The sequence below is a fragment of the Salminus brasiliensis genome, chromosome 6 (assembly GCF_030463535.1).
Source record: "Salminus brasiliensis chromosome 6, fSalBra1.hap2, whole genome shotgun sequence".
NCBI lineage: Eukaryota > Metazoa > Chordata > Actinopteri > Characiformes > Bryconidae > Salminus > Salminus brasiliensis.
Window position 1 is genome coordinate 12,056,667 of NC_132883.1, and position 14,013 is coordinate 12,070,679.

The following is a 14,013-nucleotide window of genomic DNA, read 5'->3' on the forward strand; positions in this document are numbered from 1 at the left end:
TGGAGGCACCCTGCCCCGCAAATTTTAGTGCTTTCCTTGCTCCCAAAACACCTGATTCAACTAACTGGCTAATTAACAAGCTCTTCCAGGGTTGCACAGGGTGTGTTAAAGCAGGGAATCCACCACAATGTGCAGGGCAGGTTACCTCAAATACCAGGGCTTAGAAACGCTGATCTTGGCTACTTTAAAACTGAGACTTAATAAACAAACTGATTCATTTTGTTCATAAGAACACATATAAGAGAAAGCTGAACTGGAAACTCCAGCAGGAAACATGAGGGAGGTCTGGAGTGGAATGAGGACCATCTCCAACTTTAGGTCCAGCAACAACAGAGAAGTAGAGGGCAGCGTGGACAGGGACAACCAACTATATTATTTTCTTTAATAGATTTGACACTGCAGGTTTTGTCCTCCCCCGTCCTCAGCAGCTCACTCCACTCACCCTCCATCCTCCACCTCGTAGCTTACCTCACACCTCCACCACCTGTCACCCCTACAGTGAGTCCTAGAGCTGACCTGGTGAGGAGACAACTCCACCTTATCTCCAACTCCCAACTCATCTGAATGGACCACTATCATTCCTAAGAACACAGCTTCCCTGCTCTACAGTTCAATAATGGGGGGCTATATGCCCCTCTAGCAAACACCTGGCATTAGTCATGGTGCCAATAGCTTTACATTTATCTGCTCCAGAGAGTCCTCTTCTATAAGCACCATGCCTAATGCCTATTCTATTCTTGCCTACATGGACTAGATAAACTCGGTGTGTGTGCATTTGCACATCTAAAAGGTAAAGGTGCACATATTTGTCACTGTAAAATATAAATATAAATATATATATATATATATATATATATATATATATATATATATATATACACACAGTCATGCCCGAAAGTATTCATACCCCTGGCAAAGTTTGACTTAAATTTACTTTTATTTAACCAGAAGTTATATTTTTGCCTTGAAACGACACAGGCATCTCCCAGGAGATAACACGATGATGTACAAGAGGCATCATTGTGGGAAAAAGTATTTCTCAGCTTTTATACACATTTGAACAAAAAGTGGCATGTCCAAAATTATTCATACCCTTTGAAAACTGTCACAGTATATGGGAAAATCCAAAGTTCTATACCATTCCAAATAGTCCAAGCTGTTTTAAAGCATCCTAATTACACTGATTCATTGGGAACAGCTGTTTTAATCAACTCAACAGGAGAAAAACAGCAGCTCTCTGCAGTTGGTTTGTGGACAGTCATGGCTAAGACAAAGGAGCTCACTAAGGACCTGCGGCTGTGCATTGTGGCTGCTCACAAGTCAGGAAAGGGCTATAAAGCCATATCAAAATGTTTTCAAGTTCCAGTGGCTACAGTGCAAAGTATTACTAAAAAATACAAGAAGTTCCGTACTGTGGAAAATCTCAGAAGATGTGGTGACACCTGTGCTGGCCAGGAGAATAGTGAGAGAGGTGAAGAAAAATCCAAGGATCACCACCAAGGCCATCCTGGTGAATCTGGACTCTGCTGGTGGCGACATCTCAAGGCAGACAGTTCAACGGACAATGCACACTGCTGGGTTCCACGGACGCAGGCCAAGGAGGACACCACTTCTCCAGAAAAGGCACACAAAAGCCCGCTTGACCTTTGCAAATGCTCATCTGGACAAAGAAGAAGACTTCTGGTGTTCTGTTTTATGGTCAGATGAAACAAAAATTGAATTGTTTGGCCACAATGATGTGTGCACCATTTGGCGTAAAAAAGGAGAAGCCTTCAACCCTAAGAACACCATCCCCACTGTCAAACATGGTGGTGGGAACCTAATGTTTTGGGGGTGTTTTTCAGCCAATGGACCAGGGAACTTGATCGCAGTAAATGGCACCATGAAAAAAGAGCAATACATCAAGATTCTCAACAACAACATCAGGCAGTCTGCAGAGAAACTTGGCCTTGGGAACCGGTGGACATTTCAGCACGACAACGACCCAAAACACACAGCCAAAGTGGTGAAGAAATGGTTAGCAGACAAAAACATTAATGTTTTGCAGTGGCCCAGCCAGAGTCCTGACTTGAATCCAATTGAGAATCTGTGGAGGGAGCTAAAGATCAGGGTGATGGCAAGGAGACCCTCGAACCTCAAAGAGTTGGAGCTCATCACTAAAGATGAATGGGCAAAAATACCAGTGGAGACATGCAAAAAGCTGGTCAGCAATTACAGGAAGCGTTTGATTGTTGTAATAGCCAATAAAGGCTTTTCTATTAATTATGAGAAGGGTATGAATAATTTTGGACATGCCACTTTTTGTTCAAATGTGTATAAAAGCTGAGAAATATTTTTTCCCACAATGATGCCTGTTGTACATCATCGTGTTATCTCCTGGGAGATGCCTGTGTCATTTCCAGGCAAAAATGTAATTTCTGGTTAAATAAAAGTAAATTTAAGTCAAACTTTGACAGGGGTATGAATACTTTCGGGCATGACTGTATATATATATATATATATATATATATATATATATATATATATATATATATATATATATATATATATATATAGCAAAATGTGTCCTCAGCATTTTACCCATACTGTGGTAAAACACACACACACACACTAGTAAACTAGGGGCAGTGAGCACACACATCCAAAGCGGTGGGCAGCCAACTCCAGCGCCCAGGGAGCAGAGAGGGTGAAGGGCCTTGCTCAAGAGCCCAAACGTGTCAGCTTGCCGAGCCCAGGTATAGAACCCACTACCCTGTCATCAATAGTCCGGAGCTCTAAGCGCTGAGCCACCACCACTGTGTCAGAAATGAGTGCAACTTAAAGTATCTAAATGTATTAATTAGAAGGGGTGTCCATAAACATTTGGACATATAGTGTAGTTCAACCTAGCAGAAATAGCTATGAATAAACCCATTTGTGGGCAGTGCATGGGTAGTTCAATCCCTGCTGTTCAATTCCTGTTGTATTGTTTGTGAGTGTGTGTGTGTGTGTGTCTAATACATGTACATAAGGCTGTAGTTCCCCTTGAATAAGGCTTTGTACAAGGTTATTAGAATTGAGGTTTTACAGAGAAAGGCAATGTAGCAAAAACTGCATGTTTAATTCTAAGGTTTAAAGAACGGTTTGAAGATGGCTGTGTAAAAAAGAATTATGACTGTGTATTAAATTGCACATTGCACAGAGGGAAGTGTAGTAACATGTAAACACCACTAGATGGAGACATTGAACATTAAATTGAAGGCCTGCTCTTGTCCTCACTTCCATTGTTTCTGTTAGTTAGGCCTCCCTGGAACAGCCACTGATTCCAGTGCACACATGTAAACACAACTCTTTACCCTTTAACCCTCCCTGCCTCACTGTTTACTGAGCAAATTAAATTTAGCTTCAGGAATCACAGTTTGTTTACATAGCCTTTGTGATTTGAACAGGTCACTTATCGAACATTTAGATTACCGTAAGGCTTATTAGCAGTTCCTTTTCTGAAAACCTTTATGTAGGGCTGCAGAACTGAGCTGATCATGATATCAATGATATCAAAATTCTCACTTAAGATTAGAATGATCTGTTAGTGCCTAGTCGTTCACTCAGAATATCCAAAGCTATAGGCCCAAATTTCAGGCATTTTTGAGCTATGACACTGGCAGAGACGGGCCACACAAAGACACAATGTAATACATACAGTTTATACAAACAGTTTAGAACCTGAATGTGAGATTATTATATCAAAACATGCAAACACCTGTGAAGAATAAGACACAGTGAGAGCAATAGATGGTGTTAATGCAATAATTGTTTTAATAGATGCAATATTAGTGCCCCTTTAGATACTCTCGAAAGAGGTGGGTCTTCAGTTGTTCAGGTGTTAGTGTGTACATGCTTTCCTTCCCATGTGAGTCTTTTTCGCACATTCTGTCATGCTGTCACTGACATACTGAGCTGATCCCTACTGAGTTCACTCCTGTTACAGCTCTTGAGCCTAGCCGACAGCGTGGGTGGGGTTTACACTGCCTAAACACATTTCAGTGCCGCTAAGCCGAAGTAATGAAAAGGTGGCCTAGAACAGAAAACTGTATTTACCTTGCCATAGTTGAATAAGAAGAGTTTATGTGGGTACGCGGAACTGACATACCGTGAACCTCAAACACTGTTGTGTCCTCTTTCAAGAGCCAAACTCACCCAAATAAAACATAGCTGTATACTTGCATTGGCTTATTTTTATTCACACACCCCTAAAATACACATCCAGCCCACTAGTGAAAGGCTTTTGAGGCTAAATGCAACGAATACTTCGGGAGAATGTGGAAGCAAGTAAAGCAAGCACTGATGCTGTTATGCAGCATGACGGCGCCACTTAAGTTACTGAAAGCTAATGCTAGGCCAACCAAAGCAAGCATCAATGATGTTATCCTGCGCAAGGGCACATCTGGAATGGCTAATAGCTAACACTAGCCCTGCTGATGTGGTTATCTGCTGCAAGGACATCTCTAGGGCCTGAACAGGCTAAAAGCTGACTCTTCAGCTTGCTAACAGTATATCGTGCCAACAGGAAACCAAGAGCACCCAGAGAGGACAGCAGGACAATGAGTCATGATTTGGAAGTAATAACCAAAATATAGCTATAAATTGTTATTTGTTCTCATTATAGTTCTAATCTAGGCTTGGCTCGGCTGGGCTGTGAGCTGTCTCGGTGACGTAGACCAGCCATAAAAGAAAAAAATCTGCGTGTTTTTTTCTGAGCTGACTTCTTAAAAGGCATTGGGACATTTTTCGCCACAACCAAAGTCACAGACTTCAGATTTATACATTACAGAACAATTTAAAATACTGTTAAATGCATTCTTTGGCACCTTTATTGTAATACACATACCTATAGTCATGTTTACATGCGTCAAGCAGTCATGAACTGGTCATGAGCTGTGTCATGCTATAATTAGCCAGTGTTAATGCTGAGTGTAGAACTTGTGCACGCGCGCGCGCACACACACACACACACACACACACACACACACACACACACACAGTGAAATCTATTCCAGGGTTCACAGGTACAACATTACATGTGTCAGGGGACAGGATCACTTTCACTGCATTAATATCCATCAACACAAAGAAAAACTGATCCTAGATCAGCACACTTACTCTGCTATACATTTAGCCCCTGACTCACTGAAGTTTGGCTGGAACTCAGAATAAGGTCAGACACACACATGCACACACACATTTCCGTACATGTCAGTACATGAGGTCAAGCGTGCCCCCAAAACAGCTTCCTGTACTAGACCTCTGAAGGTGCCCTATGGTATTTGACATTAGCAGCAGCAGATCATGTAAGTCCTGTAAGTTTTGTCCTGTAAGACTTGTTGTTCCAGCATATCCCACAGATTTCAACTTCTCACACATAACCGTCTGACAAAGGTGTTGTAAAAGACAGCAAGGAGGGGCTTTTTGTCCTGAAGGAGGCCTGCCTCAGACCACCCACCTAAAGGTTTAGCCCCTCATCCATAAACCACTTTCGGCCCTTGGGTTGCTAGCTTTTTAACACCGCAATCAATATTCACTCAGATGATCATTCATTTTCTACTGCATGAAATGTAATTATTAATTAATATCAAATCTCTTTGCCTCTGCAGTACATTACATACAATGTAGCTCAAAAATAACAAATATATCATTTCCATCTGTTACTGTTGATGGGAGTGACTGGACACAACCCCGCCATTACGTCCATCTTTACAAATTAGCTCCAGTTCTGTCTAGCTCTGTCAGAGACAAGGACACAAGGCCTTGGAGGTTTTTGGAGTTGTTTATGTTTTTCAGGAGACTGAGATGTTCAGCTGAGGGCCGTTATCAAGATGCTCAAAGGTTCTTTGACGCATGAGGACTGGTTATTCAGGGCCACAGAGCAGACAGTCAGCAGTTTTACTGATTTATGCTATCCAATATTGTTCTGTTTAATCATTCATTTTAAATGTTTATACTAATTAGTTATATATTCTGTACAGTTTAAAGAAAAATCTGAAGACATTCGAAACTATTTGGGGAAACTTTCACTGTCAACTGTCACTTCTATGTCATCCCCCCACTTTCCATATGATGATTGATGTATACTGCTCCTAAAGACCTGGTCATAACTGTGAAGTTTAGTACTGTTAGGGTTACCAATATGATAGACGTTTAAGCAATTTTTAAACAATTCCTGATGTTTGTAGGAACTTTTAAATAATATTAAAAGATTGAGAATATTTTAGCAGTTTCACACTCATGGCCTTTCTGTTTCTTCTTAGCACTAGGATTGCCTAAGTATATTGTTTCGGAGGGGGTAGAATACAATGTCCCCATGTAACTGGTGCCAATGAGCGTGCTGTTCTTCCTACAAAGTCAAGACCCATTTGCCCTGAAAATAAATGAAAACACACACACACACACACACATACACACCGTGACTGATCGCTGATGACAGGGAAAGTCACCAGTCTTGTGCTGTAGATGAAGGTCAAGCACTGATCTCTGCTCTGCTCGCTCCCAGACTCAATCTAAAAGCATTTCCATGCTCCCGCTAAAACTGGTCTCAGATCTGCTAACACGAACGCTCTTTTTGTTATCAGCTGCTTCAGATATAAAGCACACAAGTCAGCGTATGATGAGAGATACAGGGTGAGAGACTCTCAGGCACTGCTCAGGATTACTGGGTTATATAAAAGGAATCACTTGACCTAGCTTGCTAATGTGGCTAACTGTAGGCACCAGCATGTTGCCTAATGTTAACTTGTGTTTATTCATCTTCCTTCATTCATAGCCGTGTTAACATGCGTGAACTTATCTTTCGAGCATATCTTATCTTCTTCCTCTCTCTCTCACATTCACAAATCAAATCCAGATGGTCACATGATCAGCCGCTGTGCACCAATAGGGGTGGAGGTGGGGTGCAGGCCTGGCCTACTTCTGGGCAATGACTGCAGGCATATGTGAAGATCGAGCAGATTTCTGTGGAAAAGGTTGTTATTTCCCTTTATTTATCCATGAAAAAGAACTTAAGGAGCCCTTAAAAATGCTCCAAAATGACTTGGAATAAAACCTTTTTACATTGACTTCCATTGTAAATCAGGGACATTTTTACTTCTCCTGTTATGAAGCCATTTTGGAGGTTTGGATGAGGCTTGTTTGTCAGATTTAAACAATCCAACATCTGGTCATAGTGAGGATGACAGTTGTAACCATTCTGTCCTTACAAAGGCTGTTTTGTCACTCCTCCACAGTAAATGAATGTGGAGGGACCTTATAATTTGCAGGCCAGTATTCTGTATCTCCCTGGGTGATGTGTTTACACTCTCCTACAATGCAACTATGTGATTAAGCTCATTCGGAGAAACACATGACGGAACAGCCCACAAGCCACAAAAGCTACCAAAAGAACACTCACCCCAAAATAATGATGATCATTTTCTACGAAGGCCTTTTTCTGTTTGATCCCTTTTAGACAACTATAATGCAACTATCAGAAAACACTGATACTGCATTGTGAAGCTAACCGTGTGTGTGTGTGTGTGTGTGTGTGTGTGTGTGCGCGCGCGAGAGAGAGATAGAGAGAGACCCTGGGTCCTCCAGATACTTGATTGTCTCTATGCCAGACAATGTGCCAACAGAGTGAAATGAAATGGAAGATTATAATTACAGAATTGAAAGAATGGTTAGATAGAGAGAAAGAACGAGCGTGCGAGAAAGAGAACGAGCGAGCGAGAGAGATTAGAACATTGTCTTTGGCAATGCTCTGCTCAGTATAGTCATGTCAATACAGCTACAGTCTCTTGAACCGAATGAGAGAGTTTCATTCAGTGGCTTCAGAAATGCAACGATTCCATACATTCCTATTGGTAAAATCTTCTATTACTGTGTCCACAGAGCTGTATTTTGCAACCTGTGCAATAATATTGTCTTATTTCACTACATGGGTCTTTCTCAAATATTTAGATTTGGGGCAGAAACATGTCTCACAGGTTTTGGAATAGAGAGGGACAGAGCGAGAGAGAGCAAGAGAGAGCGTCTATTACACTATTTGGACAAAAGTATTGGGACATATGCGCATTCATTGTTTCTATTGAGATCAAGGCTATTAAACAACAACAAAAAAAGAGTTTATCCTGCTTTTGTGGTAGCAACTGTCTCTACTGTCTTGGGAAGGCTTTTTTGGAGCATTGCTGTATGGATTTGATTGCATTCAGCAACAAGAGCTTCCAACTCATCTCAAAAGTATTGGATGGAGCACCATCATTCCAGAGACCATACTTAAAACAGTTTCTCTGGCCAATGCCTGGTATTAGGCTCATGCCTATAGGTTCATGTTTATCAGAGAGAGCGCGCGCCAGAGAGAGAGAGAGAGAGAGAGAGAGAGAGAGAGAGAGAGAGAGAGAGAGAGAGAGAGAGAGAGAGAGAGAGAGAGAGAGAGAGAGAGAGAGAGAGAGAGAGAGAGAGAGAGAGAGAGAGAGAGAGAGAGAGAGAGAGAACCCTAATGACTAGAGAAGGTTATGCGGTCACTGAGTGAAGCATTTTTACATTTAGTTAGCTTAGCCTTATATGGTAAACATCTACATTTAGTAAAAACAAAAGCTAAATGCTATGATTTAAGATAATTTCTTGAGTGATATAAAGTGGGGAAATCAATTATGGTTACATCTTGGATTAATATTTACCATTTATTTATATCTATGTTTCTTTTTTATTGTTTTGTTAAAGTTCAAGAGACCCTAGAAACTTGTGATTCGACTTGAAAACAAATCCCAGAGACTCGGCTGGCATCCCAAACTTTTTCTTCACACACCTTTTTTATCGGTTTGTTGATTTGCATTCTAGAGACTGGAAACTCTCCAACATACACCCCAGAGACACAAGACTCAACTTGACTTGGACTTGCACCTCAGAGACTTGAGACTTGCCACCAACCCACACCCTAGAGGCTCAAGACTCGACTTACATCCCAGAGAAATGAGACAAGTCCCAAGTCTTGGACTTGTCACTGACTTGAGACTTGGTATAGGCTCGCACTCTAGCAGCTGTAGATTCAGCATAGACTTCCCCAGCGACTGGGGACTCAACTTGAACTTGCACCCCGGACAAACAAACCTCAATTTGGACTCGCTGAAATCCCTAACTGTTTCACTCCCCAGCCGTCTCGACTTGGACTCTCATCTCAGAGATGTGCCACTCGTCTTGGGACTCTAAACTCAACTTGGATTCGCACCCCTAAAACTCAGGACTCAATTTGTACTTAAAGGCACATAGGCTACAGTCACACAGCAGACAGTTCACACTCCTAAACCGTTCATCCAGAGGCAAACAATACAGATAAAGTCAACAGTAGCAGCTACTTACTTAACGGTCATGTTAACATGCAGTTGTGCCGGCTGCACATTCTGAAGCAGATTATCATGAGAGAGGGCAAAGATTTTAAAGATAGGTCACAAAGCTATCACTAAAAACCTCCCCCAACTGCGGTCACCCATTTTCCCTTCTCTTCAGCACACATAGGTTTAGGATTGACATAAAAGTTGCATGAATTTTGATCTGGCTGTTCAGACTGCACTGATGTGTATCGGACATGTATTGGATTTCAGTACCACTTATGAAAGTGGCCCAAATTGGAACAAAAGATCGGATTTGGGCCTTGTGTGTGAATGTAGGCATATGGTAACATTAGAGGCAGTTTTAGAAACTATGGGTTACTGTTAGACTTCAAAAAGTTGTAGTGATCTGAAAGCTAGGATACTTTACCCGCTACAGGGGTTACTGTACTGTAGTAATTGCTGCACTTAGGTATTCTTTCGGATACTTAAGAATGCTTAATAATTACTGCAGCACATAGCTTTATTCTAAATTAAAAAAAACTGGTAAGTAAACCCATGCTTTTGGAGGTTAAATCCACCATAACTGAACCATGGAGACACCACGTAGCTCAGAGAAAACAAAAAATAGACAATAGACAGAGAATGATGAGGTCAACAAAAAGGTATGACTGCTATGTGTGACCCAATGACAGTTGAACAGCTTTCATTATTATTATGAGCACTGCACTGTATCCGGCATGTTTCTTTTAAACACTGTGTATAACAGTTATTCTACATTGTACACGTAAGTGGTTTGAGGTGTGCTGTACAAACCTGTACAAACCTTCTTGTGCTGTTTTTTCAGTATAATTTGCCAAAGGTCAAGTTATTTTGACTACACTTTGTACACCTTTTATTGATTTATGGCTTTTACACTGATAGTTCACTGACTGCACACTGCCAGAAAAACAAACTTGTGAAAGAGACATTTGCACATCTGTGTCAGCAATGGGTGCAATTCTAACTAGCTGAATGCATTAATCAGAATGGGTGTCCACAAACATTTGGACATGGAGTGTATCTCTGAAAAGGCAGGAAAGGAGAATGGAAAAGGGCAATAATAAAACAGCTGAAGCAATTGCAGATACAGGGGAACGGTATATTGAGGTCAACTCAATAAGCAGGTCAGGGGCAGTTTAGAGACAAATGAGGCTATTAATGGTGTAGATAACGGGACAGATAAAGTGCAAACAAGCTGGTGCCTAAAAGAGCGGGTAAATGACATGTAATGTGATAGTTTAAGGAACAGGTAAAAGGCAGTTAAAGTGGTGGTTAAAAGAACAGGCAAAAAGACAGGTAAGGCAAGGTCTTTGTCTGAACGGATAAAGAGAAGAGGCGTGTCTTCTGGGCTTTTTAAGAGCCTGTGCTTAAAATCTGTATACTTTGTACTTTGACAGCCGACAGAGGTCAAAACCAAGGCCGGATTAAGAACACGGCTGAGTGGGGCAGAATCTGCGTCTGTTGCATGACTGATTGATAGACACAAGTGTTTCTTCAGCGTCTACTACACTATTTGGACAAAATTATTGAGACGTCTGCGCATTTATTGTTTCTACTGAGATCAAGGCTATTAAACAAACAAACAAAAAAAACGTTATCCTGCTTTTGTGGGAACAACTGTCTCTACTGTCTAGGGAAGGCTTTTTTGGAGCATTGCTGTATGGATTTGATTGCATTCAGCGACAAAAGCTTCCAACTTATCTCAAAAGTATTGGATGGAGCACCATCATTACACAGAACATACTTAAAACAGTTTCTCTGGCCCATGCCTGGTATTAGGCCCATGCCTATAGGTTCACGTTTAACTGCTCCAGAGTCTTATTCTATTGGTAATACTTTTATAGGACTAGACAAGCTGTGTGTGTGTACATTTGCATGTGTGTGTCAGCAATGTATGCAACATAAAGTAGCTGAATGCATTTATTAAAAGGGGTGTCAACTAACATTTGGACACATAGTGTTTCTTTTCATTAAAGGAAATGACCAGTGAAACGGCATGATTGTTTTGTTTCTTGGTCCAAAGGATTTACGTCCTGGTACAGAAAAAATTAATTAAAATAATTTAGTAATTGAAATCAAATTTGGAAAGACTGTTCCGAAGTCTCCTTATTATATCACTACTCTCCGGCTCCTCAGTGTCTGTGTTTATGACTGTTTATGATTTGAAGCTAACAAGAGCTAAAGTGCTAGTCCAGTCATTACCGTTAAGATACACATGGTCCATAAACATAAGAACACTACTCTTAACATGAAGGTTTATTTTAGTAATAGTTTATTTTCAGCGCTGCTCCTCAGATCAGGTCAAGGTCATGTCCAGTTCTGCCCATTTACTGTAGATTAACTTCTGCCCAGTTTCTGTAGATTTCCCCATGACATTGAAAACGTTTCAGCAAAAACATTGTAATAATACGATGTTGTGAAATAAGAGATCATTTTGATACCCGAGTTGCGGTGACCTTCAACCTTGAAGAAGCTATTTTCCATTATATCCATAGCAAACAAACTTTTTCATGAGTTAACAATACATTAGCAACCATTGTTTATTCTGCTCCAACAACAAATCCCTAGAAAGTGACATGCTTACAATTCCCCACTTCACAGGTGGGAACTAGGATCTTCCGACTAGCACGTGAATGCAGCATAAATAGACTGTAATGCTAGCGAGGGATGATTAATCTCTATGGCCTCAGTCAGAAAGTACATTGCTATGCTCAACTGTTGTCTGCATAAACCTGATCATTTTTTAAGTGGCAATGCACATTTATACTGATCTAGGCCAGGTTTCCCCAAAAGCTCCCCAGTATTAGGATCATTAACTGGTAAAGAGAGAGTTTAATGTGATTCTTGCTCTATTTTTGTGTTAAGAGCGCTTAGTGCTTTTGAAAACCTGAGTTAGTTCTGAATGTTAGTAAGGCATTGGCCCATTGTGAAAAGCTGTGATGTGGACTGTAATGCTCCTTGTTCCGCTTGTGAGTTGCTTTTGGAGAGTAGTGGAGCTCAGGTTTGCCACTCAAATTTGGCAATCTGGAGGGCAACCTCATCCCTTATGTGTTAAAAGGGCTTAATGTGCTGTAGCCAAATGGAATATTCAGTCTTATTAGAAACTAGTTACAGACAGGAAACAACCTGGATATCAGAATTATGAAAAACAAATCCAGCAGATGAGAGGCCTACTTATTCATAAAGCGTCTTAACACAAGTCTCTGACATGGTGGAATAGCTTTAGCACTAAAGCACATTAATACGTGTTAAACACACTGTAAAACGGTAGTTTGTCTTTTCAGCCAAAAACAAACAAACAAAAACAACTTTGAACAAAACACAGCAGGGCAGAATTTTAGCTTGGTTGCACAAAAACAATATTTTACAAATCTTCAAGTTCTGCCTGTTCCACATTTGGCTGTGCAAAAAACAAGAGCAAATATGCACTGCTCACAGCACTTCCTGCTTTAGCACTTCCTCAAAGGCACTAACAGATTTGCAGCATGCGAAGCAAGAAAATGACACTGCGCTGATAGTCTATGATGCCATGTGTACAAACCTGTTAAATCACTCTACATAATACTTTGCCAATTCAACCTAAAAAAAAACAACAAACATTTGGTAGCAAAAGTAGCCTTATAGCCTAAAAGTAGTTTATTATAATTCTATAATAAACAAATACCTTGAAAAGACAATTGATACACTTCACATGAACTTCTGCCCTGTTCCACTTTTTATCATGTGATTTGTTCACAAGCCGTGGCGAGGGGTCCTATACTGTGCTCCCTCTTACTGAGGCACATACTTGTCACTTGAGTGCTTGATTTATCTCAGCAGCCTTTTCACATGCTTTGAACTGAAAGAGAGAAAGAAAGAAAGAAAGAGAGAGAGAGAGAGAGAGAGAGAGAGAGAGAGAGAGAGAGAGAGATGTGTTATGGATAGAGAAAATAAAAGGCAGAACAAAATAGATAGAGACAGAAAAAAAAAGAGTAAGAGAGTCAGAAAGGAAATGAGAGAAATAATGAAAATAGAAAGTTACAGAGAAAGGGAAAAAATGTCAATGAGATATGAGATAAATACCAGAGAGAGAGAGAGAGAGAGAGAGAGAGGCAGAGGGACAGAAAAAGTGGGAGGGAGAGAGAGAGAGAGAGGGGGAGAACACTACAGAAAATGTTTATATGATAATAATATTTACAACAGGCTCCAGTTAAAAGAGTTAAGCTGCTTACAACCAAGTGCTTGGACTCGTACCAAATAACCCTCCACAAAACATTGGTGTTTGTTACTGAGTTTGTTTTTTTTGGGGGGTTTTTTTGGTGAAAATCTTCTTAAAGCTTAATCTTGATGCAATCGTTTGAGACTTAACTTGTAGTACTTACAGTTTTAGGCATTGTAATCCCTTAACTCCTGTAATTCTGTAAACAAAGAGTCACAGCTAGATTTATGATTTTAGAAACAAGGGATCTGGTAAATGTTCCAAAATATTTTTGGATTTCTAATGCTCATTTGCACATTTACCTTGTCTGAATCATAGCAATATAGTATGCAGGATTATAGGTCTTTAAAAGATTACCTTAAATTGACCATCATTATCTTTGCCACCAGTCTTATGGTTTTAACACTGAAGACAGGGGCAATATGGTAACATTGGTTT